Source organism: Piliocolobus tephrosceles, chromosome 20, assembly GCF_002776525.5.
Source record: "Piliocolobus tephrosceles isolate RC106 chromosome 20, ASM277652v3, whole genome shotgun sequence".
NCBI classification, from domain to species: domain Eukaryota; kingdom Metazoa; phylum Chordata; class Mammalia; order Primates; family Cercopithecidae; genus Piliocolobus; species Piliocolobus tephrosceles.
The window spans coordinates 32,838,032-32,865,142 of NC_045453.1; the positions used below are offsets into that span (position 1 = coordinate 32,838,032).

The 27,111-nt window shown below is 47.3% G+C and overlaps 1 long non-coding RNA gene across 1 annotated transcript in view; it reads left to right on the plus strand.

The window, feature by feature from the left end:
* The window catches only part of LOC111555681, a 47,533-nt gene extending 25,369 nt beyond the window's left edge, over positions 1-22,164 (plus strand). Inside the window, exons 2-5 of the long non-coding RNA XR_002735597.3 lie at positions 18,604-18,790; positions 20,327-20,430; positions 20,981-21,029; positions 21,548-22,164. This is a non-coding gene — a long non-coding RNA (uncharacterized LOC111555681). The remainder of the gene's footprint in view (positions 1-18,603; positions 18,791-20,326; positions 20,431-20,980; positions 21,030-21,547) is intronic.
* Positions 22,165-27,111: the final 4,947 nt, after the last annotated feature.

Genomic DNA, 27,111 nt, shown 5'->3' on the forward strand with positions numbered 1-27,111 from the left:
GCACAAGGCTGCAGGCTGAGTGGAGCTCAGGCCTTGTAGCAGTGAATGGATTGATGAAGCTGCCCTTCAAGGCACTTCTGTTTTCCTTACACAAATGCTTTTGCAACTCCTGTGCCCCGAGGCTCTTTTTCAAACTGGTGTAGACCCCAGTGGCAGGGCTGACACCTGGCAGCTAAGCCTGGGAGGAAATGCTTTTGATTGTTCCATGCCAGAATAGTCCAACCTTCACCTCCCTGGCCTTTTGTGCTGGAACAAGGCCAATCAGTTCTGTCTGCTCCTTCCGGTGGTGATTTGGTTTAATCAAACAATTACATGTCTGGGAGAGCTCCCTGCCTGCCTTGATTATACATGCATCACCCCTGCCCCGCCTCGCACACACTCCCCAAGTCACATTCATCCAATTTCATTACATTGCAGATAAACAACACACAGAAATAGATAATGCAATCACCACGGCCCCGTGTCTAGGAGAACATCTTGTCCAAGCACAGGAGCAATTTCGCCTCCACTTGGCCGTGTCCTTGCTACCCCCCGTGTGGTCTTGGGCCCTGCGTCGGGAAGCAGGAGGGCCTGGCCTCTTTCCTGTCTCATCTCACTGTTCTTCCACACTCAGCAGGCAGCAGGCTCCCAGCCACCCTCCCCATCACCATCCTCTGATTTGTGAGGTGCCTGAGGGAGCCAGGGAAGGGCTCACTCCCCAAGCACAGTCTCCCAAAGTGGCAGCGTCTCAGCGCTTTGCAGAGCCAGCATGGTCATTTCAGAAATATCCACCCAGGCTCTAGGACAGAGTTTCTTAGCCTCGGCCCTATTGACATTTTGTGCAAGAGTCTTCTGTGTCGTGGGGCTGTGCTGTGCACGGTACCCTGGCCTCTATCCACTCAATGCCACTGCACTCCCTCCCCAGGTGCGATAACCAGAGGCATCTCTTGACAAGGCTAAATGTTCCCTGGAAGTCAAAATCACTGCCAGTTGAGACCTACTGAGAGACGGGAAGGTGCAGACGAGGCTCAGACTGTCAGGGCGTGACTGAAGAGCGGGTGGTCAGCCCCTGAGAGGCCTTGATGGAGCCTGTCGAAGACCCTGCTCACCTGACCCCTGACCCCTGACCCCTATGTGTGAGCTCTGCCCAGGCCTTGCTCTCAGCCTCGGGGCGCTCTGCATGCAGAACCCATTCCACCTGCCCCCCTGAGGTGGCCCCTCCTCTGCAGGGTTGCTTTTGCACAGGTGGAGGCTCTGACTACGCGGTCAGTCCCCTCCTCTGTCATGCTCAGCACTGTCCCCTCGAGGTCTCATCGCTCACCAGGAACACCCAGGCCCTTGGCTTCCTTTAAAGCTGGTGTTGGGCCTCAGCGAATGCCTCTCTCTTTTGGCTGGAAGCTCCAGTATTATTTTCCTCTTTTTATTGGATTGTCTTTCTTGAGGTATTCAAATAATAAGATAAAAAATATGTCAAAGCCCAGGCTGTCAGCTGCAGGGACTGTCAGTCCTCTATTCAGGAGGCTGAGCAGGTGAGGGCTTTTGATTAGGAAGCTATCATGCTCTGATTTTTTTCCAGAATTATCATTTATAGATCAAGTGATCTAATGTGTCCCTATTTGCTCATCATGACTTTAGGTCTTTATCTGCACGTCTAGGCTTCCCTTTTCGATTTACAAAACCAAGAACAAGAAAGGCTGACCTTACAGCCCCTATGAGGCCTTGGCCCAGACGCTGCCTATAAAAATGGCCCATTCATTATGCAGTCGCCCCAAATGGCTCAAAGGTATAATTGGCACATTTGACTGCATATTGCTCGGCCTTTTACATATCTCTTCTGATGTGTTAAAATTAGCTTCTTCCCAAACCACAAAAAGAGAAAGAGTGTCCTTTTTAAGCAAATGTGGGGAAAAAGCTCCTCTTTGTCTGGATCAGTTAAAAGTGACCCCATCTAAAGTCAAGGGTATGTACCAAGCGACCTTTCAAGGCAGCACCCAGACTTAAGATGTAAGAATTCTCCTTTTGTGATTGGAAAAAAAAAGAGACTTTCTTGACACTTCAGAACCATCATAGCAAATGGGAACCAGAGAGAGAGAAGAGGAGGAAGGGCAGAGACCCGAGATGTACAATGCCCCTGGGTCTAGGCTTGAGCGAAGTTGTGGGAGTGGGAGGGAGAGCATGTGGCTCATGGCACACAGAAAGGATTTGATGTAACTCAGCCCTCCCCTGGGCCCCAGGTGAGTATTGTGTGGCTGGCTTCTGTGGATAGGAGTACAGCACACGGGGAGGCTCACCTGAGTCCTCAGTATGCTCCCCTCCCTGCTTCATCTCCATTTCACTGCAGACAGACCCAACCTCAACCTCAGGGGTTAAACAGCTTCCCTGGTCTCCCCAGGGTGCAAGGGAAAGAGCAGGAATTTGAACCCAAGTCTGTCTGACCCAAGGGCCAAGCTCATTACAGTTTTCTGGTACTGAGGTTAAGGGAAAAATCAATCTTGCTTGGTTTTCTTCCCTGACCAAATAAAAGCCCCCAAAGACCTAGAGAATTCATCTGAGGTTATAAAACTAAAGTAAAAGACAGCCCTTTGGGAACAGTCGTGGTCTTGAACTTGAGCTGGTGATATTGCTGGTGAGGTGCCCATAGTTTTCACTTGTGGACTCAAGCTGCTTCCCTGACAGCCTGCTGCAGAGAGCCCTTCCCTGAGAGGATCCGGGTGATGCAGCCTCCAAAGTAGGAATGGGCAGGGTGTGCACCGGGAGGCGAGAGGCTGCTGTCCTGGGGCACCGGTGGAAGGAGGTGCTGAGAAAGGATGCAGAAGACATGCTTATTTGACTTCATTAATGTTTTAAGGGTGGCCTCTATGCCCCAAGCAGAGAAAAAAGAAGTGGGGAACTATTAGCATTTTTGATCACATTTCATGGGACAAACATGTAAGGGGCAGATGTCACAGTGGCTAAGAACACAGATCTCAGAGTTAATCAGACTGGGATCAAGTGCCAAATTTGCCAGTTTTTGGTGGTGAGACTTTGGTCAAGTTACTCTACCTTTCCAGGTCTCGGTTTATGCATCTGTAAAGTGAGGATGATTGTAATCATATCCATTCACTAGCGTGTGAGGCCTGATAGCTCGTACACAGAGCATTAAGGAGAGCTGGGATCTGTGCACTCACGGTCAGAGGTTGTGTTGTTTCAGCTCCGTTCTGTTCCCTACTTGATGTGTGACTTTTCTTTGGTCCCTTTGATTACCTGAGCCTCAGTTTCCTCATCTGGAAAAAATAAAAGCAAAAACGGTCGGGGTAGAGGGAGGATCACTTCCCAGTTTGGCAAAGATAGGTAGAGATGATGGAAAGGAAACAATTTTGTAAGCTGCAAAATGCTGCGGAAATAGACGCAGAGATTCCAGAGAGACGGGACTGATGAATGGCTGGGCACTGTCAGGCGCCTCCTCGCAGGACCCTCAAACCACTAAGAAGAGCTTGACTTTGCTGCCCCCAATTCTTCCTCTGTCTAAGACTTGAGATTCAGAGATGAAAAGTCAGGGCCCACTGGAAAGATGATGGAGGGATTCACACTGGCTGGAATGGCATCCAGGCTCTCTGTTCTTATATAACCTCTGGGTTATGGGTGGCGTGAAGAGGAATCTGGGAGAGGCGGCGGCAGTGTCCAGGCAGTTGACATACTGAAGGGGTGGGTGGAGGAGGAGGAGGGGAAGAGAGGATCACTTTGGATATCAGGAGATTGATTTTGGGGTTTGGCAGGTGGGACGTCAGGAGGATATAAGGTAATCGAGGAAGAAAGGAAATTTGGAGAAGTGATGCTTTGGGTTATGAATAGGTTTCCCATTAATGTCTGTGGAGAGAAGCAAGAAAAGATGGTAATTTATTTCTAATAATTTTTAGCTGTTGGAATTTTTGTCTTTGAATGTTATTCCATGCAAAGACTGGGCCACATGGGGCACTGGTATGCATCTGTGCACATTGCAAAGGTGGTTTAAACATCCTGTGAGAAATGAGATATTTCATCATGGGGCAGACAGTGTTTTGTGTTCCACACAGTGTTTTTGCAAGTATTTTTCCCTTTGAGTCTCTTCCAAGCCCTCTGAAAAAGATATGGCATGAATTATTATTATTATTATTATTATTATTATTATTATTATTATTTTGACAGAGCCTCTGTCTGTCACCCAGGCTGGAGTGCAGCAGCATGATTTTGGCTCACTGAAACTTCTGCCTCCTGGGCTGTAGCGATCCTCCACCTCAGCCTCCCGAGTAGCTGGGACTACAGGTGTGCACCCCACCATGTCCAGCTAATTTTTGTATTTTTAGTAGAGACATGGTTTCATCATGTTGGCCAGGCTGGTCTTGAACTCCTGACCTCAAGTAATCCACCCACCTTGCCCTCCCAAAGGAAATTTTATAATGTCTTGGTCCTAAGCGTTCACCTTTCCTGCTTGCTCTTAGAGTAGGACTCTGAGTCCTTGGCCATGCATGTTAAGCCTCAGCCATTCACTAACTGTTAAGCTTTATGATTGCCTCAATCATTTCATTTATCCATTTAAGGAATGTACATAAGCGCTCCCCTTTGCCATGCACTATGTTAGGCAGTAGGGGTACAGCATGCATGGTCAGGCATAGTTTCCAGATGAAGTAATATGTAAGAAGATTATGGAAGGATGAACAGGAAGTAGTTACAAGGACAGGAGGCAGGTGGAGAGAGGCATGCAAAGCAAAAGCACCCAGTATGTCAAAGCCTAGCTCAGAAAAACACAGCAAGTTTGCGGAGATCTTCTCACATGTGTTGTCTTGTTATCAAGAGTCCTTTTGTGTTTCATATATTAAACTAATGTAAATGGAATAGAGTTCACCCTATCTATCTGCAATAAATTGCAAATAATTACATGTTATAAGTAAAATTTGCCAAGAGGCCACAAGAAATTGTTTTAATTTATTGTTCATTTTAACCCGATTTTCCTGTGTGTCATTGATTTTTGAATTTTTAATATTTTTTCTAGAGTTCATGTTAAGACATACCAGAAGCCAGCGATTATGTTGTTCTATTTTACTAAATATTAGTTATTTTCCAAATAAATTATTGGCAATGCGTGTTAACAAATATTAATAAGTTGACAAAGTAACTTATTGAACTATCACCATATTTTTATGCTTAATAAACTTCATCAGTTACATGGTATGCATATGACATTCAACATCAACATTCTTTTAGAATGCTACAGAGTTATTTCCACTTTAAGCAGAGAAAATTGAGGCACAGGATGATTCAATGTTTGCCCCGTCCTCCTGCCAGTAAAGGGTCGAACTGGAATCAGAAGTCAGCTTTTCTGATGGAGGCTAACGCCTGTAAAATCGCATGTGGAGGAAGGACTCTTGTATTTGACAGTCTAAGGGCCTTTTCTGCCTAATCTAAGGTCTGTCTGTTTCCCTATATCCAGGCTGGGAGGGGTGTTTGTGCAGAGGGACCCTTGGAGAACTGTTACATTATGCAAACTTGATTATCCTGTCTGACATTATTGATGTCAGCAGCCATTGTGAAATGAAGTTTGGGAGATGGAGTGTGGAAGGTGGCACTTGTAATTTTTAATAATCATCCTCTTTTAGTTCTTGGGGGGAGGCTGTGGGGGAGAAACAGAGCTTCAGGGTTGTGGATGCTTTAATGGAATCTGTCTGTCACAATAAGGAAGTAGAGAAAATCTTTTAGCATTCTACAGGCAAAATCACGGGGCTTGAACCGTGGGTTTTTTGGTGAACAGAGATGCCGTACCATAAAGGCAGATTGAGAATGACTGCAGGGTCAATGAGATTGTCACCCCCCCAAGGCAGGGACGATGTTTATTCATCTCTGAAATCCTAGTGCCCTTCACAGGGCTTGGCACTTAGCTGGAGCTGGTCCAGTGAGAGCTGATTCCAAATACACTCTGTAAAGGACCTTGTCTGTGTAGAATTTCAGCGTCTCAGGCACTGTGATGACAACCTCTCCCAGTTCAAAATCTCCATATCCAACTACCTGATCAATTTCTCCCTGTGGATGCCAAATACCCAGAACAGGACAGATAATGTCCCCTTCAAGAATTTTTTCTCTTATGTGAAGCCCAGTGAATGGTCTTACTGTCTACTCAGTCTTCCAAGTAAGTGTGACAGCTTGGCATCATTTTTACATTTCCATTCTCCTTTGCCCCACATACCAAATTATCCACCAAGCACTGCCTCTTCTATTTTCTGTCTCTTGAATTTTCCACTTCCCTCCATCTCTACCAACACCTCCTTGGACCATGCCAACACCATTTCTTGCATCTGAGTTTCGGCAATCTCTTAATTGGTCTTCCCGCCACCACCTTCATTAATCCATTCTCCATGTAGTAGTTCGAATGACATCTAGTTAAACTTTACTGAAAACCTCCATGGCTCTTGAGGTCAACGTTCAAGCTCATTACAAGGCCTAAGGCTTTTTGGGGTCTGATCCCAACCAATTTCTCCATCTGTCTTCCATCCTGCTCCCTGCCTGCCTATCTTCTTCCGGTTCCTCTAGTGCCTCCCCACAACCAGCCTCCACTCACGCTGTTCCCTCTGACAAGAACATCCTTCCCCGATCTTGCCTATAACCAAATCTTGCTTATTTTCCAGGTCTCAGTCTCTGTTCTTCAGTGAGGACTTCCCTGAAAAACAGTATAAGCAAACATTAATAAAGTCCTTGCTATGTGTCAGATACTTGCCTTTACATAGATTAACCTGTTTAATCCCCACAATAACCCTATGACATAGATAACATATGGTCTACAGTTAGCAGATGGAGAAACTGAGCCACTAAGAGGTAAATGAACTTGTCCAAGGTTACATGCAAGGTAGAAGAGCTGGGATTCAAAGGCAAGTGTCTTGGTTCCCCAGTCTGTGTTTTAATCACTACACCCTGATTCCAGACTATGCTGAGTTGTACCCACTGTAGGCTGGAATTCCCTTCCACTGCACTCCTAATGCTTACGCAGCATTATTCCCCGTCTATAGTTACAGCATCACAGGGACAGGAACTGTGTCTGTCTTGTCCACAGGTGGGTCCCCAGTGCCTATACAATGCCTAGCAAGTCACAGGCGCTCATGAAGATGTTTTCTGGTTGAATGAATGAATGATTAAAATGCTCCCTAAGCAAGCAGCTGTTGGAGCCACTGTGTCCCCAGTGAGTATCAGATTCATTTGGGGGCAGACAGCAAAAGTGTCTGCATGTGGCAGGTGAGATGCCCCGCATGAGGTGTTTGGATGCATTCGTATGTTGAAGAACACTTTACCTCTTGGTTGGTGTTTCCCTGCTTCCACTTCCAATATGGATGGCAGCCAAGCTTTCATTTTGCAGGTCCAAGCCTCCGTGTCTAGAAAACGGAGGTTTTAGTGACTTGTCTATTGCAAAAGCAAGAATTGGCAGACACCATGGCTGTGGGCGTCCTCTCTCGCTGAGGACAGGAATGGGGCTGGGCTGCAGCATGCCTGATGAGAAGCTGCTGTGGGTGGTTGGGCAGTCGGGCACTATTTCCCATGGCCTAGAGAGCAGCTGAGAGGGTCCTGGGGGTCACTCTGTACTAGAATGGACAGCAGCTGGGGGCGCCCTGAGCCCTTTCCCTGGAGCTGAGTGACAGCTCGGGCTCAGGGGACCAGCATGTAGAGCAGCAGACTTGGGCTGAGGTCCCGCCCTCGCGGCCCCATCTCTGTGGGTTGTCCACTATGCATGAGTCCAGCCCTTAACCCATGGGATCAATAATGACTCCCATTGAATTTGCTGTCTCTTGGGTAGTAGCGGTTATTTGCAGATGAACTTTGGCTGAAAGAAAATAAAGAATGTGGTATGTCTTTCTTCCTAGTGTTGTGAATAGGAATTCATTCCAGCAATGCTTGTTGGCACATCTCAGGCACAGTCCAGGGCTCAGGAACATCTCGGGCTTGTGCAAGTCTCGGGGGCTTACCACAAAAGGAGGGCTGGTTGTGTGAGAGCCATGGCAGAGTCTGGGTCATGGCGGGTGCGTTGCTGCAGGATGAGCCTTTGCGAAGGGCTAAGCTTGCTGCTTTGGGGCAGCTCCCAGGATGGCCACCAGCAGACAAAACTCCAGACCTGGTTCTGTGTTCTTTCTCCTGGTCCCCACCTTTCCTTCATCCATGGCACATTTTGAAGTCTGATTTCAGGGGCTTGGGAACCTCCCTCTGCCAGATCCACCTGCATGCTTGCGTCTTGGGCTCTGACCACAGTCTTTAACCTTCTGAGGGAGTAGTTACCACCTTTTCAGGTCAAGGGGTGGGTGATGGTGAGAAGACAGCAAATAAACCTCTTGGGGGAGGGGTGCAGGGAAACACGCGGATGCTTTGGAGTATCCCCGTTACCATCATTGTGCTTAACGTGTTTGTTACGAAGCCGCCTGGTGATGCTTGCTTCTCCTCCTACGGGTGACTCCTCCTCTGTCCAACGGGGGAGCCTCACAGTGGGTGCCTTTGCTCAAAAGGGACCCATACTTAGGGAGGTGGCAGCCAGCCGAAGGGCAGCCAGGAGTGAAGAAGAGTGAACGGGAGGTGAGGTGGGAGAGGAAAATCCACCTCAGCTGAACGTGGCTTCAATAATTAGTAGCAGCGGGCAAAGCCGACGTGACATTAGGAAAATTTAATTAGAACATGCAACTTATATATGTAATTGGATGCCTGGGGCAGTAATAATGCATTTTCACAGTACCTCAACCATCCCCCAGGCTTGTTTTCACTCATAAAAAGGAATCAGTCATGAAGAGTTGTGACGCTGGAGTGTTATTTCTGTTGTCCTGGTGGTCATTTATGTAACTCAGTGTGTAGCCTGAGGCAGGCTGTGGCACCTAGCAGGTAGGTTCTCAATTGATATTTGTTGACCAATGTAATGGGAGTTTATGACGAGATTGAATAAATTAGGGCACACCTGGTTTTTAGGACTTCCCTAGATGGCTGCATGCTTCCCCCTAGACCAAGTGTGTTCAGATGAGAATGACCCTTCCTTGCTGTGTGCACCCTCTCTGCTAGGGTGCCAAGGTAGGAGCTGGTATGGTTATCTCATTGGGCCTTGCAGCAGCGCCACAGATATTCTGCTACCCATTTTACCTGTGGGGAAGCTGAGGCCCAGTGCTGTTTAATATCTTACTCGTGTTCACTTGATGAAAAGGGACAGAGCTGAGACAAACCCAGGTATCGGGCTGCAGAATCCCGCTCTGAATCGCTGAGTCTGTCTCTTCTCCTGGGACAGGGACCACTTCCTGTGGTGACTCAGCCTTGCTCTTGGCTGTGGGGATTAAGGGAGGAGTAAAGCTCAGGGCTGCAGCCAGCCCAGCCGGGATCGGGGGCTCCCACAGGGCAGCAGCTTTAGCTCTCACTGCTTTTCTGACCTGACTGTGCGTAGAGAGGGGAGCTCAGAGCCACGGAGGAGGAAGGAGAGGCTTGGGTCATGCGTTGGCTACTAGATCTCTGCGTGCAGTTCTCACCCTGGGCAAACCCTCTGTGTGGGTGGGTAGGTGCTGCCGGGGCAGGCCTCTGGGAAGGCGTGGAGCACTGACGGAAGGAGGGAGGAGGAGGACAGAAGCCAGGGCGTTTGCTTGTCTCTCCCATGGCCTGGGATGGGGGTCTCTCGCACTGGTATGTTTCCCCCATGGCTCCTACGGCACAGCCCCTCCCCCTTTCTTCCCCGCTCCAGTCGGCACACCCCTGACTTGACTCCACCTTCAGCAGGATGGCCTTGGCGTCTGTGTTCTGGCAATGTCACCTCCTCTCATTTTTTCTTTAGTTCTAGAGGTTATGACACCAGCCGTGGAAGAACAGAGAGGCCAATGGGGTGGGGAGGTTGGAAACAAAGGGCCTCCCCCACCCCAGCTTGACCAACCCAAAAGCTGGAAGGCAAGGAAGACCTGGATGGGTTCTGTTTCCCTGAATAGACCTTGACTCATGGACCCTCCATATGGCCAGAAGGTGACCCAGGCCTGTTAACAAAGGCCCGCACTGCCCTCTTTGCAGCCACTGATTCAGAGTAGGGCATGTGGGTGAACGAAGCCAATCATGAGCAATAGGACTGAGCTCTGAGTGTTTTGCTTGAACTGAGTAGGGGCTGCCTCTCTCTGTCCACTTCCATGTTGTGACATGGTGACAAGGAGCTGAGGCAGAGCAACGTCCCTGCAATGCCACCAGAGCAAGACTGGTTCTGAAGGCAGAGCTCCCCTCCCTAACTTTGCTAGTATGCAAGCCAATAGCTTCCTCTTTTAAACAGAAGCCAGTAGCCAGTTTGCATGGGAAGAGTCTTTTTTTTTTTTTTTTTTTTTGAGATGGAGTCTCGCTTTGTAGCCCAGGCTGGAGTGCAGTGGCACAATTTCAGCTCACTGCAACCTCCGCCTTCTGGGTCCCGGTTCAAGCAATTCTCCTGCCTCAGCCTCCCAAGTAGCTGGGATTACGGGCGTGCACCACCACGCCCAGCTAATTTTTGTATTTTTAGTAGAGCCAGGGTTTCACCATGTTGGCCAGGCTGGTCTCGAACTCCTGACCTCGTGATCCACCCACCTCAGCCTCCCAAAGTGCTGAGATTACAGGTGTGAGCCACAGCGCTTGGCAGAAGAGTCTCTTTGTGGCCCAGGCTGGAGTGCAGTGGTGTGATCTTGGCTCACTGCAACCTCTGTCTCCCGGGTTCAAGCCATTTTCCCGCCTCAGCCTCCCAAGTAGCTGGGACTACAGGCACCCACCACCACGCCTGGCTAATTTTTTTGTATTTTTAGTAGAGACGGGGTTTCACCCTGTTAACCAGGATGGTCTCCATCTCGTGACCTCGTGGTCCTCCCATCTTGGCCTCCCAAAGTGCTGGGGTTACAGGCGTGAGCCACTGCGCCCGACCAGCAGAAGAGTCTTAACAGATATTGCTCACTTCCTCACAGTAGGAATCACCCAGGCAATGGGATGACATGGGAAGGGCATGCGATGCTCTCAGGTGAAACTGGTCCTGTGCTCACATCTCGCATTAATTTGTTAATTGACCTTGAGCAAGCCACTTCCTTCTGTGGACCTCATCTCCCACCCTCTCCTGTAAAATGAGAGGGGGGCTCTCCTTCCTTCCCCAGTCAGCAGCCCTACAATCTACAATGGCAGGACCGTGCGAGTGCTGCTGTTGCCACCCCACGCAGCTTCGATGGTGTGGTCCACCACACAGCTTTTCTCAGATTCCCTTTTGAAAATGAAATGCTTGAGGCAGCAATTGCATTTAGCCACACATATCTTACGATGAACAAATTCACTGATGGTTGCATTTCTGAGGGACTAGGCAACAGGGTGTCATAGGTCTGGAATCTGAGGAGAGGGGGAAAAATGCAAAAAGATGCAAAAAAAAAAAAAAAAAAAAGTGCAAAAGACGTTCACTAAGGGCCACTAGACTTGACCAGCCTCACAGTTTTCACAAAAACTAGACTCCAACCAAAGAGAAAGTGCTCACTGCCTGATAGAAGACACGCACTGTTATCATCAATAAGAAGACTTATTTATTGCTAATGTTTACTATGCAATTAACAATTTCTGTTGACTGTGTGAAGCATCTTAAATGCGTTTTACATTTGCTCCTCCCAAAAGGGTACATGGGCACTGTCTTTATCCTCAAGTCACAGATGAGACAACGGAGCCCCAGCCAGGTATTAATTAATTACTCAAGATCACAAAGGGAGAAGCTGGGTGCCCCAGCAAATCGACCCTGAGGGCAGAGTCCCTGCCCTTCATCCTCCTCCTCTTCTTGGGGATTTTCACTAACTTGGAAACATTTTCCTGTGCTCCTGAGGGTGACCTGAGTTTATCAGAATGGGTGCCTATTGGCAATTTTCCTAACATTTGCTGAATCTTCATCAAAGGTGTCAATACTGTCTGTCAAGCCTGTAGTTCCAATGTGGCCCCTCAGCCACCATGCATTCTCCTCGGTTCACTTTCAATTATCTTTGAATGGGAGAGAGATAAAGTGAAATTAGAGCCTTGGGTAGAGGCTTACTTGGGAGGCTGGGAACTGCCCGGCGCTGTGCATCACATACTAAAGCTGCATTTACAGTCCCAAGAGCAAAGGGACAGATCGCAAGTCAGATCATCTATTGCTGCTGCTAACTCAGCGAGGAGAACATTCCCAAGGGGAGACAGGTGGCGGCTCTGGCCGTGAGTGTAACAGTTTGTGTGCCCTGGGCTCTGGAATCCCACCCACCCCTTGGTGAGTCATTGTGAGTGGTAAACTTCCCAGGAGCTGCTTCAGCAGAACTTGAGCGGAGAGTCTTGCAGTGCTGAGAAGAACACGTGATTTGGAGGTGGGGTCTGAATCTTGAGTCCTGTTGCTCATTGGCTACCAAACGCTTATTGATGAAATGTAATTTCGGAGGAACCTTCTTCTGCCATTTTAAAACAGAAATTTGAGGGCAGGACTCTGCTAACTCCTCCAGGTTGTAGGAGGAGAAGCACATGGCAGTTTTGAGTAGACACTTTGGAGTCTGGCAGAGCCAAGATCAGCTCCTGGCTCCCTGACTTATAAGCTGAGACCTTGCTGGACCTCACTCAGATTCTTCTACTGCAAATTTGTCTTATGAGATCGACAAAGGCATTTACCTGTGGCCCTAGCACAGAGCCTGGCATGCAGAAGTGTTCCATAAACAGCAGTGGTTATTGTGATAATTATTACTGTGACTATTATGAAGAGTTTGCCATTCTGCATTGTTGCTTTTTTTCCATTCCTTTAGCACCAGGTGCCTTTGGGCCACCAGCCGCCCTTCAGCAAGCACTGCTCAAGGGTTCCGGGAGTTGCAAGCAGCCCTCATTCTCCTCGGTTCACTTTCAATTGCCTTTGAATGGAAGAGAGATAAAGTGACATTATAGCCTTGGGTAGCTGCTTACTTGGGAGGCTGGGAACAGCCCGGCCCTGTGCATCACACACTAAAGCTGAATTTACAGTCCCAAGAGCAAAGGGACAGATTGCAAATCAGATCATTTATCGCTGCTGCTAGCTCAGCGAGGAGAACATTCCCAAGGGGAGAGAGGTGGAGGCTCTGGCCGTGAGTGTAACAGTTTGGTCCCAGGGCTCTTGAGGATCATATTGCAATACCAGCGATATTGGCTGAGGAGAGCGGTAAATGATGACCCACACAAGCTTGCTTTCTCTTCTCTCTCTCTGTTGTATCTCCATATATTCTGCTCATCCATCAATCTATGCATGAGATGGGGAGGCTCTCTGACCAATAGTCTTCAAAAATAAAATGCAATTTGCCAAACAAACAAAAATTACTGAAGTATATGAAAAGGCTCCAGGCTTCCCACAGTATGTGCGACCTTCTGGGCTCTCCTAGTTTGCTTGTAGGGAAAGATATCTTAGGGGAAGCGAAACTGTTCTCCTCCAAGCTCTAAGGGGCCTGTCGCAGGAGGTTCCTTGCTTTATTTCCTGGTAGGATCCGGCCACAGAGTCATCAAGAGATTGTGGAGTCTTCATAGACCAAGTCCATTCTGTTCCTCAGAGTCTCCCTATTCCTATTGGCGAGCCTGGGGCTTGTGACAACACATAGTGCATTCCAGTAGAAAGTATTTACTGAGTAATTTTTTTTGAGTCATTATTGAACAAGTGGTGTACTCAGAATTCAGAAAATTTTGTAGGTCCCTTCACCATACCCCTGTATGTTCTGTATGTTATACTTGCCTTATGTATGATATCTACATAGGGTGAAGACCCATCAGAGGTTATAATTGTTATTTCCCAACATCCAGCAGATTTTTTAAAACTTAGGAGAAGAATTGGGCTGGGCACCATGACTCATGCCTGTAATCCTAGCACTTTGGGAGGCTGAAGCTGATGGATCACTTGAGCTCAGGAGTTCAAGATCAGCCTGGGCAACATGGCAAAACACCCATCTCTACAAAAAATACAAAAATTAGCCCGGCATGCACCTATAGTCCCAGCTACTCGGGAGGCTGAAGTGGAAGGATCATTTGATCCTGGGAGGTTGAGGCTGCAGTGAGCCATGATGGTGCTACTACATTCAAGTGTGGGTGACACAGTGAGACCCTGTCTCAAAACAAGCAAACAAACAAACAAAGAAACCTCAGGAGGAGAACAGTCTATTGTACTTACACAGATTGTTCCCATTTCTGTTGCTTCTTCATTCCTGATTCTTCAAGTTTCCTTCTTTTTGAAGAACTTCCTTTAGTACTTCTTGAAATATATGTTTGCTGGCAATAAATTCTCTTAGTTTTCCTTCATCTGAAACTATCTTTATTTTGCCTTTATTCTTGAAGTGTATTTTCTCTGGATAAATTCTGATTTGAACATCCTTTCCTTTCAGCATTTCAAAGGTGGTGTGCCATTTCCTTCTGACCTCCATAGTTTCTGATGAGAAATCTGTAGTCATTCAGATCATTGTTCTTCTACAGGTTAGATTGCATTTCCCTGTCAGTTTCAAGATTATTGTTATTTACTTTAATTTTCACTATTTTGTAATCAAAATAGTGAAATATTTGATTACAATTTGATTACAAAATAGTCTGGGTGTGGATTTCTTTGGGTTTATCCCCCTTGGAGTTTGCTGAGCTTCTTAATTTGCAGGCTTATATTTTTTGTGAAATTTGGGAAGTTTTTGGCCATCATTTCATTGCATACTTTTTCAGCCCTACACTCTTTCTTGTCTATTTCTGAAACTCCAATGACTAGAAAGGAAACATCTCCTCCTTCAGAATTTTGGCTCTTGTGGGAACCTATTTCTGCCACTGATTATTGCTTGGGAGCTGAGAGAATGGAAAAAAGAAAAATGCGGGGATTTCTGCACTCTTTCAAAGTCCTAGGAGTCTGCTTTCTCACTCCCCAAGCCAGATCAGAGGCCTCCTCCCCAAGTTCTCTCTCTGAGTCCTGATGCCCACGTCCAGGTCTCAGGTTGTACTGGTATCAGGCTTGGGGGTCCAGAAGGAGAAGAATGGCGAGCCTGCTGCCCACTGAGTGGCAGTTCACATTCTGGTCTTCTTTTGGATTTGCCTGCCCCTGTCTACTTTCAGAGCTCACAAATAATGCTCCATGCAATTTTGCCTAGCTTTTGTTGTTACATTCACTGAGAGAGACAGGATGGAGCCCTGCCTTACCCAGGGTTCTTACCTGGTTCACTTTTAATACAAAATCTATCCATGCTCAATGTAAAGTCAAGCTCAAATGACACAGACGTATGTAGAATAACAGGAAAAAGAGAGGTCTTTTTATGCCATCTCGCCCTCTTAGGATAGGGTCTGTTGCTGCTTTTGTGTGATTTTCCAGACTTTTCTCTCATGCACATGCTGGCATCCTTGCGGGAAGCAGTCTGGCCTCTGATGGTCAGGGGTGCGGGCTGTAGACATCTGAAGGGCAGGTTCCTGATTCAGTGCCTGTAACTTTGGCAAACAACCTAACTTCACCAAGTCCAAATTCCCACTGATGTAAAGTGAGAATCATAATGCCTGCCCCTCAAGGAAGTTCTGAGGGTAAGAGGAGCAAAGGCACGTTGTAGTTGCCTAATAAATGTCTCCATGTCATCTGATCTATACATAGAGAGAGCACATGCTCATTTCTGGGTATGGAGACAGACATCACATGCTGTAATAAAATCATAGACAATTGCTCTTCTCTCCTTCTGCTTTGTCTTGGCCATCTCTCCACATTAGTAGATAAGATTCTCTTACTCTCTGGGATGGCTCCAGGTGACATTGTTGCATGACATGAAGTCACTTATTTTCTCTGTTGCCTTGGAATCACCATTTCTGAGAGTCTTGCCCTCCATTCTCCCTCTGACAACAGAGGGGCAACCCCTCATCCTTTGTGTGTCCCCACACTTTTTGATAAGCAGGGGTCAGGTTGGGAAGGAGCCACAGGAGATTGGGGCCAACAACCCCCAAGAGAGAGCTTGCCACTCTCTGTTTTAATTCATTGAGGTTCTTGGCTGATGCTGTCTGAATTTGAGGGGAAGGGATTCATGAAAGTGTACAGTAAGGATTCTAAGATTTGTGCGTTACATAAACTACAGGGCAAGTATTGATTGGTTTGCTTCCAAGAGTGTGGTGCATCAGCTTTTTTCTTAGACCAGAAATGGCTCTCTGAGGGGAGTTCTTGTTCATTCCAGGAGAAGGGTTGAAGTCCTCGATGGCTTTTCTGGGGTGCTTACCAGGGGTGCCCTGGTGAGTGAGGGGCACTTACCACCAGGAGGTGTTCAGAGACTCAGCATTAAGTAACCATCCACATAGTAAACGTTCTTCCTCTTCAGTTCCATTCAGTCTTGAGAGCCTCGGAGACTGTCTCAGACAGGCTCAGTCGCCTCTGTAGCCCTTGCCTTTTTCTCTTTCTTGACAGGGAGAACGGACCAGAGGCCCAGAGGTGTTGATAGCTGCAGTACCTCAGCAGAATATAATAATATTCATTGATTTTCATGGTATTCCTTTTTTATTGTTTTCTATTTGTGGCAAGTTTCATTTTTAAGTGTATTTATTTTCATTTGAAAGCTGAGATCATTTGAAGGAAAATATGAAGTAAACAATGCGGTCCTGGTGATATGCGGGTGTGGGTAGGGTATGATTCACGTAGGGTTTCCTAGACAATTTAAGTTTGGCAAACATTGAACTAATATGTGAATGACTAATAGCAGGGCTTTCCCTGAGAACAAGCTCAGAAGGTAGATGGGAACACTATGGGAAAATGGGCGCGAGAATGCGGTCCACAGATAGGTGGGAAAACTCCATCAGTTTTAAGCATTTTCTGGGAGTTGACCCTTTCTGCAGACTATCTGCTGAGGTGAGAGAAGAGGAAGGACATAAGCCAGGACAGGTGGGTGGACTGGGCAGGTGACAGTGGCAGACAGACTGCTGGCTTTGCTGTCTTGTGGGAAACAGACTGGATAGGAAGAGGCTCACACTTTCCCGAGGGAGACAGAGCCTTTTGTAGCAGATATCTGTGATTCTACTCTGTCTGGGATGCATTCCCCAATTTCTGGAAGGTGATCCTCTGTCTTATCTAGGGGGAACATCCCTTCTCCACTCTTAGTCCATGCGGTGCACACATCACCCAGCTCAGGCAAGCTCACATATTCTAAACCCTTGGTCTCTCCATCATTGGTGTAAGGCTGGACTCCTCGCCCAACAGGGTCCAATGAGGATTAAAGTCAGCAATGCTGAATGGCTTCCTGCCAGGGTTGCTAAGCTAGTGGGGGCAGGTGAGGAGCTCTCTGTGAACAGAAGGTCCTGAGATTGAAGCCACCACCTAGGAAGGAGGAACTGACAGAAGGAGAAAGGTCGAGTCCCAGGCACCTCCTTGGAGCTTCTGGACATAACTGGGACAAGAGACCTCATTTGCGTGAGCCAGTGAGTCCCTTGCATTCCCATCTTATTTTCTGAAACTGATTTGAGTTGAATTTTTGTTATGAGCCACTCTGAGTCACATGTACCTACTGACCTACGTGGAGACTCTCTTGTGCTCTGCATGGCTATAGCCATAGCTCCTCAGTCAGAGAAACAGGCACTGGAGTTGGGACCTGGGCTCACCTTGCAGTTCAGCCACATATGGGCCACGGGACCCTGAGCAAATCATCTCTCCAGTTGATGGGAGAGCAAAGTGAGGGAATCCATGCTAAGCTTCTAGTAAAATGCTGGCATAGACACTCCAGGTGGATATGCGCTGCTGCTGATAATGATGGTGATTAAAATAAAACCTAAATTATAGTGAAATATAATTCCCATGGCGAATGCTGTTACCCACTTCTTTATGGTGAAATGTGTGTGTGTGCACGTGCATGGGGAAGGGGGCTTGGAATTGTGGCATTTATACAATGCCAGGAGGAGCTTTCATAAGCCCAAGGCTGTAGTCCTTGTTCAGGGATGGAAAGATGCCTCCAGTCGGTCCAATCTGAGTGACACCCATGTCTTTGGTAAGCAGCTGGGAAAGAAAAGCTCTGTCTCCTTCCAGGTGGTATGCTGCATTCACATGGTTTTGGATCCTGCAACCACTCTTGTTCTACGCAGGGGCCAGCCTGTGGGTTAGAGAGATGCACAGAGAGGGAAAAAGCCCAGAACAATCACAGAGAATCAAAGCACTCGGGTTACACCTTACCTTCCCTAAGCTGCTGATGAATTAGCAGATCAAATTCCAGAAAGAATTCAGCCTTCCACTGTCTTTTTTCACTCTTGTGTCCCTTGGCTGGGCAGCCTTGCTGTAGTGCCTCTGTTTAATATTCCATTTGTAAGATGGGCAGGTCCAAGTCTATGCTCACTGAGCTGCTCATCAAGAGTAACAAGGTGAATGACAAAGGAGGTAAGGATGTCCTCGTCAAATGTCCCATGCTGTCACCTGCCAGTAAGCCCTCGGCAGTCAGTGCCCAAGATGGCTCCCCACACAGGAATCTCTCTGAAGTGCTCTGTGATCTCCCCAACTAAAACATAATCTCTGGCTCCAGAGAGCCCTGGGGCTCTGATCTCTTGTTCAGCCTGTGCTCCTGGTCATCTTCAGCCCCAGGGCTGAGGCTTGAACAGGCTCAGGGGCAGCTGTCTGTGAAAATCAGATTGATGCATCTGATTACATGGCCTGTTAACATCTGCAAAAAATAAGGTAAAATCAGAATTATTTACCTGTCACAGCTTTGAGACACCACTGCAAACTGGAGCTGACACCTCTTCTGTTCACCTTGGAGAGGTGCAGAGTGAAGAGCAGACCATGACACACTTAATAGATTGCTGGGCATTTACGGAGCTGCTTGTTACCCAGCTCATGAGCCGTGTCCAACTGCTACAGCGTTCATCAAAGATGGGAAGCCACAAGGAGCAAGTGAGTACTGCAACTCATTAAGACAACTTGACCTCTGGGGAGAGGAGAAGCAAAAGGAACTAGTAGCATTGATTGCTTATGTTACCTGAAGTGTGGTATCATGGCATACAATGACATTGAATCACAGAGTGAGAAAACCACACAAGTCAGCTCTTGCTTGGCCCTTGAAGACTAAATAGGAAGTCTCTGCTGGTGTTAGGTGTCTTGAGCTTCTCTTTGACACCCTTTGCTAATGCAAACAGAGTGAGCCTCAGGATGGGAGCTTCTGCAGGTGACTGTGCTAAGAGGTTACTAACACTGTATAGTGGTGTTTCATCCATTTAAAAAATAGGCTTTAATTTTTAGAGTAGTTTTGGGTACACAGTAAAATTGGGTGGAAAGTGCAGAGATTTCTCATTTACCTCCTGCCCCCACCTACATACAACCTCCCCCATTTTCAAGATTCCCCCTAGGGTAGTACATTTGTTGTAATCAATGACCCAACATTGACAGATGGATGACATATAGTTTGCATTAGGGCTCACTCTTGGTGTCGTACATTCTATGGGTTTGGACAAATGCAAAATCACATATATCCACCATTACAGGATCCTATAGAAGAGTCTAGCTGACCTAAAAATCCTCTGGGCTCTGCCCATTCATCCTTCCATCCCCACAGCTCCTGGCACCACTGGTCTTTTTACTGTCCCCGTAATTTTGCCTTTTTCAAAATGTCATACAGTTGGAATTACACAATACAAAGCCTCTTCAGATTGGCTTCTTTCACTTAGCAATGTGAGTTTCAGTCTTCTCCATTGTCTTTTCATGATTTGATAGCTAATCTTTGTTTCATCTATTTCTATGGTTATGCACCAGTTAAGGGAAACGGTAGTTTTCTGCGTGCAGGAGTGATAGATAGTTTTCATGTTCTTTGATTTGACAATTAACTTCCTTTAAATATATAATTGCTTTGTTTATTTTTGGCCAGATAGAACACTCTCTCAGCTCAAAAATCAATGCAAATCAAAAGGTTTGTATTGAAAACTCTGCCTGCCATCTGTCTTCTGCCACCCGGCTCCTACCCACACTGTGTTACCACTGACTTCTGTTCATCCTTCCAAAGAGTTTATGCAAATACAACCTGTTATAAATATATGTTCTCCCTCAACAGTTTTCTACACAAATGGTAGCATACTTTATGAACTGTTCTGTCTTTGTTGGCCTAATAATATACCCTGGTGATTGTTCCCTATCTGTATATTTCCTCATTCTTTTTTTCTGCTGCATAGAATTCCATTTTATGGATGTACCACAGTTCATTCAACCATTTGCTACTAATTGACACTTAAGGTGCTTGAGGTCTTTGATGCTATAAACAGAGTAGCTGGGAATAGCTTGGACTCGCATCAACCCACACACATAGGAGCATATCTGGGAAGTGGCGTTACTAAGTAAAAGAGAACATTAACTTCCAATTTTGGCAGACATTGTCAAATTACCCTCCCTAAGGGCGTCATAGTTCTTTTTCTTGTTTTTAAATGGTCTTATTATTTACAGATTGACAGAGAAGATATGAGTCAGTGATGGTGCAGGTGATCTGTGCAGTGCTGTGCAGGGGATGTGTCAAAGCTGTGATGCTGGCATGCAACAAACTCACCATTGTGAGCCAATCACAAAAGTAGAAACTTGGCCAAGCTGGTATCTTTCTAGAAAGTTAACAAAGACGAAGTTCAGATTTTTAATTTTTAAATGGACCAGTAGAAATGAAAAGGAGGGACGTGTATGTCTAGACTCTGGGAGAGATGACAGATGCCCTCAGTTGCCCCAGAATTGCTTGGTGCTTGGGGGCGGGGCTGGGGTTGGGCTTCGGGTGCCGCATCTTGCACTGCTTAATGGGCGTGAACGTCCTAGGTGCTCAGGTGGGGCTGGCCACGTCTCCAGGGGACTTCTGTTTCCTACTTGTCTGGCTGGAGGCTGGCCACTTTGTCTTCTTCGCTTCCGTGAGGTTCCTGATATTAAGCCCTTTCTTGGGCCAGTGTGAATAGGCTTCCTCCCTTCTAAAGATCAGTCTGCCCTGAGACACGCGCTGTTTCTCCCTAGGTAGAAGCACCCTCAGTGGGTGATGCTGGATACACCTGCCCATCTTTTCCACTTCTACAGGCCCCATTTTAAAAATTAAAAATCTGAAGTTTTTCTTCATTACCTTTCTAGAAAGGGACTAGCTTGATGAAGCTTCTGCTTTTGTGACTATCTCCTAATGGTGAGTATTGAGAATTTCTTCTTATAGTCACAATGGTGAAAAGGAACTTTTCATTCAAAAATTACAAAACAGATTTATGTTGAAAATAATGAGAACTTTGTTGGTGCCCTGGAAAAAATATTTGAGAGAAGCAGAGAGAGTGATTCCTTTTATTGGGCCAGAGTGTAAAAGTCAGCTCATTGCTTTCAAGGGGAAAAAAAAGGTCTTTTCTTCAGTTGGCAATTTGTTTTCAACGAAAGATTTGTAATGCCTTTTTCTTTTCTTTTCTTTTTAATAAAGGAAGGATATAGTTAGTTGACCAGGAATTAGCTAGGGATTAAGAGTCGGTTGGCTTGGCAATATTTCTACCTGCTTGCTGTGCATATACTTGAATTAACAATGGTCAATAAGCAAAAGGGCATTAAAATGTGAGTTGGGCTGTGGAGGGACTGCCCCAAATCTACTTCTCTGTAGTATTGAGCCCAGGGGCCTCACTTTGCCTCGCTGCAATTCTGTGGTTTTTAATTTATCATTTCCAGGATCTGAGGGTGTCTTCAAGTTCCCAGGCTTGCTCGGCACATTGCAAATAGCCATGATTTGAGATGATTTTCTTTAATGCTGAAGCAGACGAAGAACCCAGGTTCTTTTTAATGGCAAGGCTTGTTTATCAGCAGCTATACAGGTAAACAGCACAGATGCTGGGAGAGGGACGGCATCCAGACTCAGAAGAAGGCCAACATTTGACCATGACCATCACGCTCACATGACAAAAGATGTCACCACAGTGAACAGTTCTGACCACAGTGGCTTTTCACCTGCTTCGTTAAATGTAACTCACACCGGCCCAGAGGACAATTTCATTAACCCTGTATTTCAGCAGAAACCGGAGCACCTCAGAAGATCAAGGCTTCCCAGTTCTCCTGGGGGAACAGACGTCAGCCACTTGGCACAAAGGAAACTTCCTTCTCTGTGTCAGAGGAAGACATAATTGTGCCATTTCCTTCTTGAAGAAGTTTACAAACATTTGCAAGTTGTCAAAAATAATTAGTCTAAAATTGTTTCATAAACCATGGAATGAAACAGTACGTGCCTTGTTGAGATCAAAGGGCTTCTGTTACCTTCTTGTAAACCCAAATGAAATTCTTTTGAAAGTAAACTCTTGGAATTAGCAGTGGTTTTTGTGGCACATCTATGGCAGGGGGAGGGGAACAGAACGATTCAGATAGCAGAGTCCAGTGGAGATCCAGGAGGAGGAAAGCCCTGTCCGCAGATAATGGGAATGGGTTTTGAACAGCCATGGTGATCTGTGCCAATGGGTACAGGACTTCTTCAACGGGAAGCTCGGGCATTCCAGGAAACACTCTTTTCGGTGATCTTGAACTTCCAAGGGTGAGAGTGGGCATGGACACTCACAGTTTTACAACCCAAGTAAGAGCTGAGGCTTGTGAGTCAGTCGGACCAAGTTTCCATTCCAGCACAGCCGGCTCCTACAAGCAGATCCTGGAGAAGCCACTTCGCCTCTGCGTCTCAGGACACTCACCTCCAAAGACAGATGCAAGCTCTGCCTCCCTCCTCGGTGAGAGGTAAGTGAGGTGTTGCCTGCCGGGGGCTCAGTTCAGTGCCCAGCCCTGAATAAGCTCTGGGGAATGGCTGCTCTGATACTTATGATTGTTCCTTGCTATTAGGATGGAAACAAGCAGGCATTTACCAACGGCTTCATCGGTGGCAGATGCTAGAGGGGTCCTGGGACCTCACTGAGAAATGTGGAGGTGTGTGTCCTCTCCCTCAGGGGAGGTTGGATAGGAGTCCAGCTGCTAACGTAACCACAGGGCACCAGCCACGTGGAATGCAGCTACCGTGTGGCCGGGTCCTGTGTGCATGGTGCCCCTAGAACAGAGCCTCGTAGTGGCCTGGTGAGCAAGCGGGAGGGCATGTGAGAGGCGGTGGTGAGAATGCAGGAGCCTGTGAGCCCTGCCTGAAGGGTGAGTAGGGGAGAAGGAGTTTGATGATAAAGAGTTGCTTGTCGAGATGAAGCAGATATGATGGAACTAAACAGCTAGAGTTTTTTTCCCTTTCTGTGTGCGTGTATCTGTGCATGCTGCCCTTCCAAGGAGGAGAGAGAGGACAAGGAGGGGTGAGTGGAGAGAATCAGGCTGGACTGTCAGTCTTTTCTCCCCTGGAGACCCTCAGGGTAGCAGGCTACAGGCCTGAAGTTGGCCTGAGGCCCTGGCTGTAGGACACGCTGTGTGGAGGAGAGCAGGTGGGGGAGAGAAACAGCGTCTCTCCTATGTGCGCTCCCGCGCAGGGGTCCTCAGAGAGGGTGCTTGGGAGACAGAAGCATCCCACACAGCTCTCGGGTTGTGAGGACCCTGTTGAGAAGGGAAAGGTGGCCCCTGACAAGCACAGATGGACACAGCCTCCTGCACACAGTGGCCTGCCCTCCCCACACTGCATTACTCTGTCTGCTGGAGTCATGGCTCAATGAGCTAAGAGCAGGGATGTACATTTCTGACCCTGTAAATCACATATTTGCAGTCACGAGGGGCAACATTTATCCTTTTAATACAGAGTCCATCCCTTTCTCAATTAAACAATACTACTTTTTATCAGATTTAGATAAACTCCATCTGCTGATTCATCAGATATTTACAGAACACTTACGTTGTGCTGGGTCCTCTATGAGGTGCAGAGAGAACAGTGGTGAGGAAGCGAGTCCCTGCTGCCCTCATGGGGCTCAAAGTGCAAACTCCAGCTTGCAGGCCAAATATGGCCCACCGCCTGATACTGTAAATAAAGTTTTATTGGCACATGGCCACACCCACTTACTTATATATTCCCTGTGGCAGCTTTCAGGCTGCAGTGGCAGAGTTGAGTGGGTCTGACATCGATCATCTGGCCCACAAAGCCAGAAACAATTACTTTCTGGTCCTTTACAGAAAAAGTTTGCTGGCCCCTGGTCTAAACCTCCCCTATCCAAAAGAAATACAAAGTGAGTTCTGTGCTTAAGTTAATGTTTTCTAGTAGCCACATTAAAAAAGATAAAATTAAACCAGTAATACTAGTTTCATTAATATTTATGTAACCCGATATATCCAAAATATTATTTCAACATGTCATCAGTATAAGAATATAAATGAGTTATTTTACTTTTTTTTTAAACAAACTCTTAGAAATCTGATGTGGATTTTATACTTAAAGTCAACCTCAGTTGGGATAAGTCCCATTTCAAGAATGCTGTGGCACATGTGGTGGGTTTCTGCCAGGGTGGAGTTCACAGGAGGGCCATTATGTAAATCACTGCACACATGGGACCCCCAGTGAGGAACCTGGACACATACTGAGAGCCTAGAGTGGGCCCGGCACCAGGCACCCATCACCCTGGAATTCTGTGGAATAGGGACGAGTGTCCTCCTGATTTTCTCATGAAGAAATAGAGGCATAAAGAGGTTTAAGAGCCTGTCCCAGGAGAAGCAGGGGCCAGCTGAGGGGCACAGAAAGGGAGCTGGGACCCAGCTTGAGGAGGTGGTGGAATCATTCTTTCTAGCCATAAGACATGCAGCCTGGGCTTCCTTCTTGAAGTTGTAGGTCCTGGAGTGTATTTACTTTGCATAGAGATCATTTGAAAAATGAAAATAAAAAGCGAATTGCATCCACGGTGTGCCTTTGTGTACTCATCATTGTTTTAAAGCAGGGAGAAACAAGCTGTGGCCTCTTCATGTTCATTCACAGATGCTGCAGGTGGCTTAACTAGCAGAGTGGAGTGGCTCTTCAAGTCACTAAACCAGCCACTACTTGCATTAAAGGAAGGTATTTCGATGGATTGAAAGCATTTTCTAAATCACTAAGGTTTGCTTTTCAAGTGGGAGAAAGCTTACCCCCAATTGCTTCAAATCATTAATACGCTGGGAAAAAACGTGTGTGAGCCACCGTAGCAGGCACGCTGTACTCTCACCGTTCCTCTGCCTGACAGTCGGTGTGAGTTAGTGCTCATCAAGTGACCGATATGGTTGCAGCATCCACCCAAGGTCAGCACTGACCCTGAACTGGGAGCTGGACACGTTGCTCTAGTCCAGGGGGGTTGCACAGCCCTGCGCTCAGAGGGGCCCTGCACTCCACTAAATGCTCTGTAGTTCTGACCTGAGATGCTCAGCACCTTTTCAACAACGACCCACATTTTCATTCTGCTCTGGGATGGCAAGTTCTGCAGCAGATCCTGCCTCCAGTCTGTCCTGCTGCCCCTCATGGGTGGGGTCACTTTGGGCACCGTGTCCAGCTTGTCATGCCTCAGACGAGAACCACACAGTGCTGGGTGTCGTGAGCACCTGTAGAAGTGACACGAAGGGCTCGGCACGGTCCTCAGTGCACAGCAAACAGCTGGGAAGTGGTGAGGGTATGATGACACATGGTCCACTTTGGAGTATGGCACTGAAGTGGGAGCTGGGCTGAGATGCTACGTTAGTCTGGTTTTCACTGCTCTAAAGGCAAACCTGAGGTGGGGTAATTTATAAAGAGAAGAGGTTTATTTGGCTCACAGTTCTGCAGGCTATACAGGAAGCATGGCGCCGGCATTTGCTTCTGGTGAGGCCTCAGGAAGCTTACGATCACGGTGGAAGGAGAAGGGGAGCAGATGTGTCCCACGTGAGAGGGAAAGCAGGAGAGAGAGAAGGAGGCTCCAGGCTCCCTGAAACAGCTCTCACTCACGTGAACTGACAGAGTGAGAATTCGTTCATTACCATGGAGAGGTCACCAAGCCATTCATGAGGGATCTGCCCTCATGACCCAAACACCTCCCACCAGGCCCCACCACCAACATTGCGGATCACATTTCAACACGAGATCTGGAGGGGATGCACATCCAAACCATGTCAGATGGGCTCCCCATGCCAGATTCCTCACCAGCCCAAACTCCTCACCACTGCACCACTGGCTCCCCACCCCAGACTCCTCACCAGCTCCGCCAGGCTGATTCTCCCTCTGGCGCTGAGGGAGTCTGGACTGCTTTACCCACTCCCACCTCCAGAATGCCACTGCAGCCTCTATCCTCTGCCCGGGGATTTCTCAGGGTCTCTACCACTCACTGGCAACATTTGCACAACAGACTATCTCCTTTGTTGTGCAAATGTGATCACAAGCTCCTTGGGGCTTAAAACTCCCTGGGATTTTACATTTTCTTCAAGAGAAATGGCAACTTTTTATTTTTTCTTTGTGTGTGTGTGTGTGTGTGTGTGTGTGTGTGTGTGTGACAAAGTCTCTCTCTGTCGCCCAGGCTGGAGTGCAGTGGGGTGATCTCTGCTCACTGGAACCTCCACCTCCCGGGTTCAAGCGATTTCCTTGCCTCGGCCTCCTGTGTAAGAGAAAGGACAACATTTTAAACATGGTTTGTAAAGCCCAACCCAAGGTGCCTCCTCACCTCACTCATGTCTCTCCCCCTAACTCTCTGTGTTCCAGACAAACTGGGTTTCCTTTTGTTGCTCTAAGTCTCATTGTCTTCCTGCCCAGGGCCTTCATGCATGTCTATCTTTGATGACTCTTACTTCATCTAAGGCTTCTTCTGAAACTGCTCTCTTTTCAGAAGCCTCTAGACTCAGAAGCTGCATTTAGCATCTGACACACAGCCACTACCCTCTGAATCATTCTCTCCACCACTCCTCATATCTGTTTTCCCTACAGAGCTCCAGGAAGACAGAGCCATGGGGCTAAACCCTCCAGTGCTGCTTCCTCAGTGCTTGGCACATAATAGCTGCTCAATAAACATTTATTTCCTCACTGAGAAATGATGGCTTGAGATCTCAATAATGTAGGAGCTACCCACGATGTCATTTTTTTTTTTTTTGGAGAGACAGTCTTGCTCTGTTGTCCAGGCTGGAGTGCAGTGGCATGATCATAACTGGCTGTAACCTCAACCTCCTAGATTCAAGTGATCCTCCCATCTCAGCCTCCCAAGTAGTTGGGTCTACAGGTGCACGCCACCACCCTTGGCTGATTTTAAAATTTTTTGTAGTAATAGCATTTCAGTATGTTGTCTAAGGTGGTGTTAAACTCCTGGCTTCCAGCAGTCCTCCCGCCTTGCTCTCCCACAGTTTTGGGACTACAAGTGTGAGCC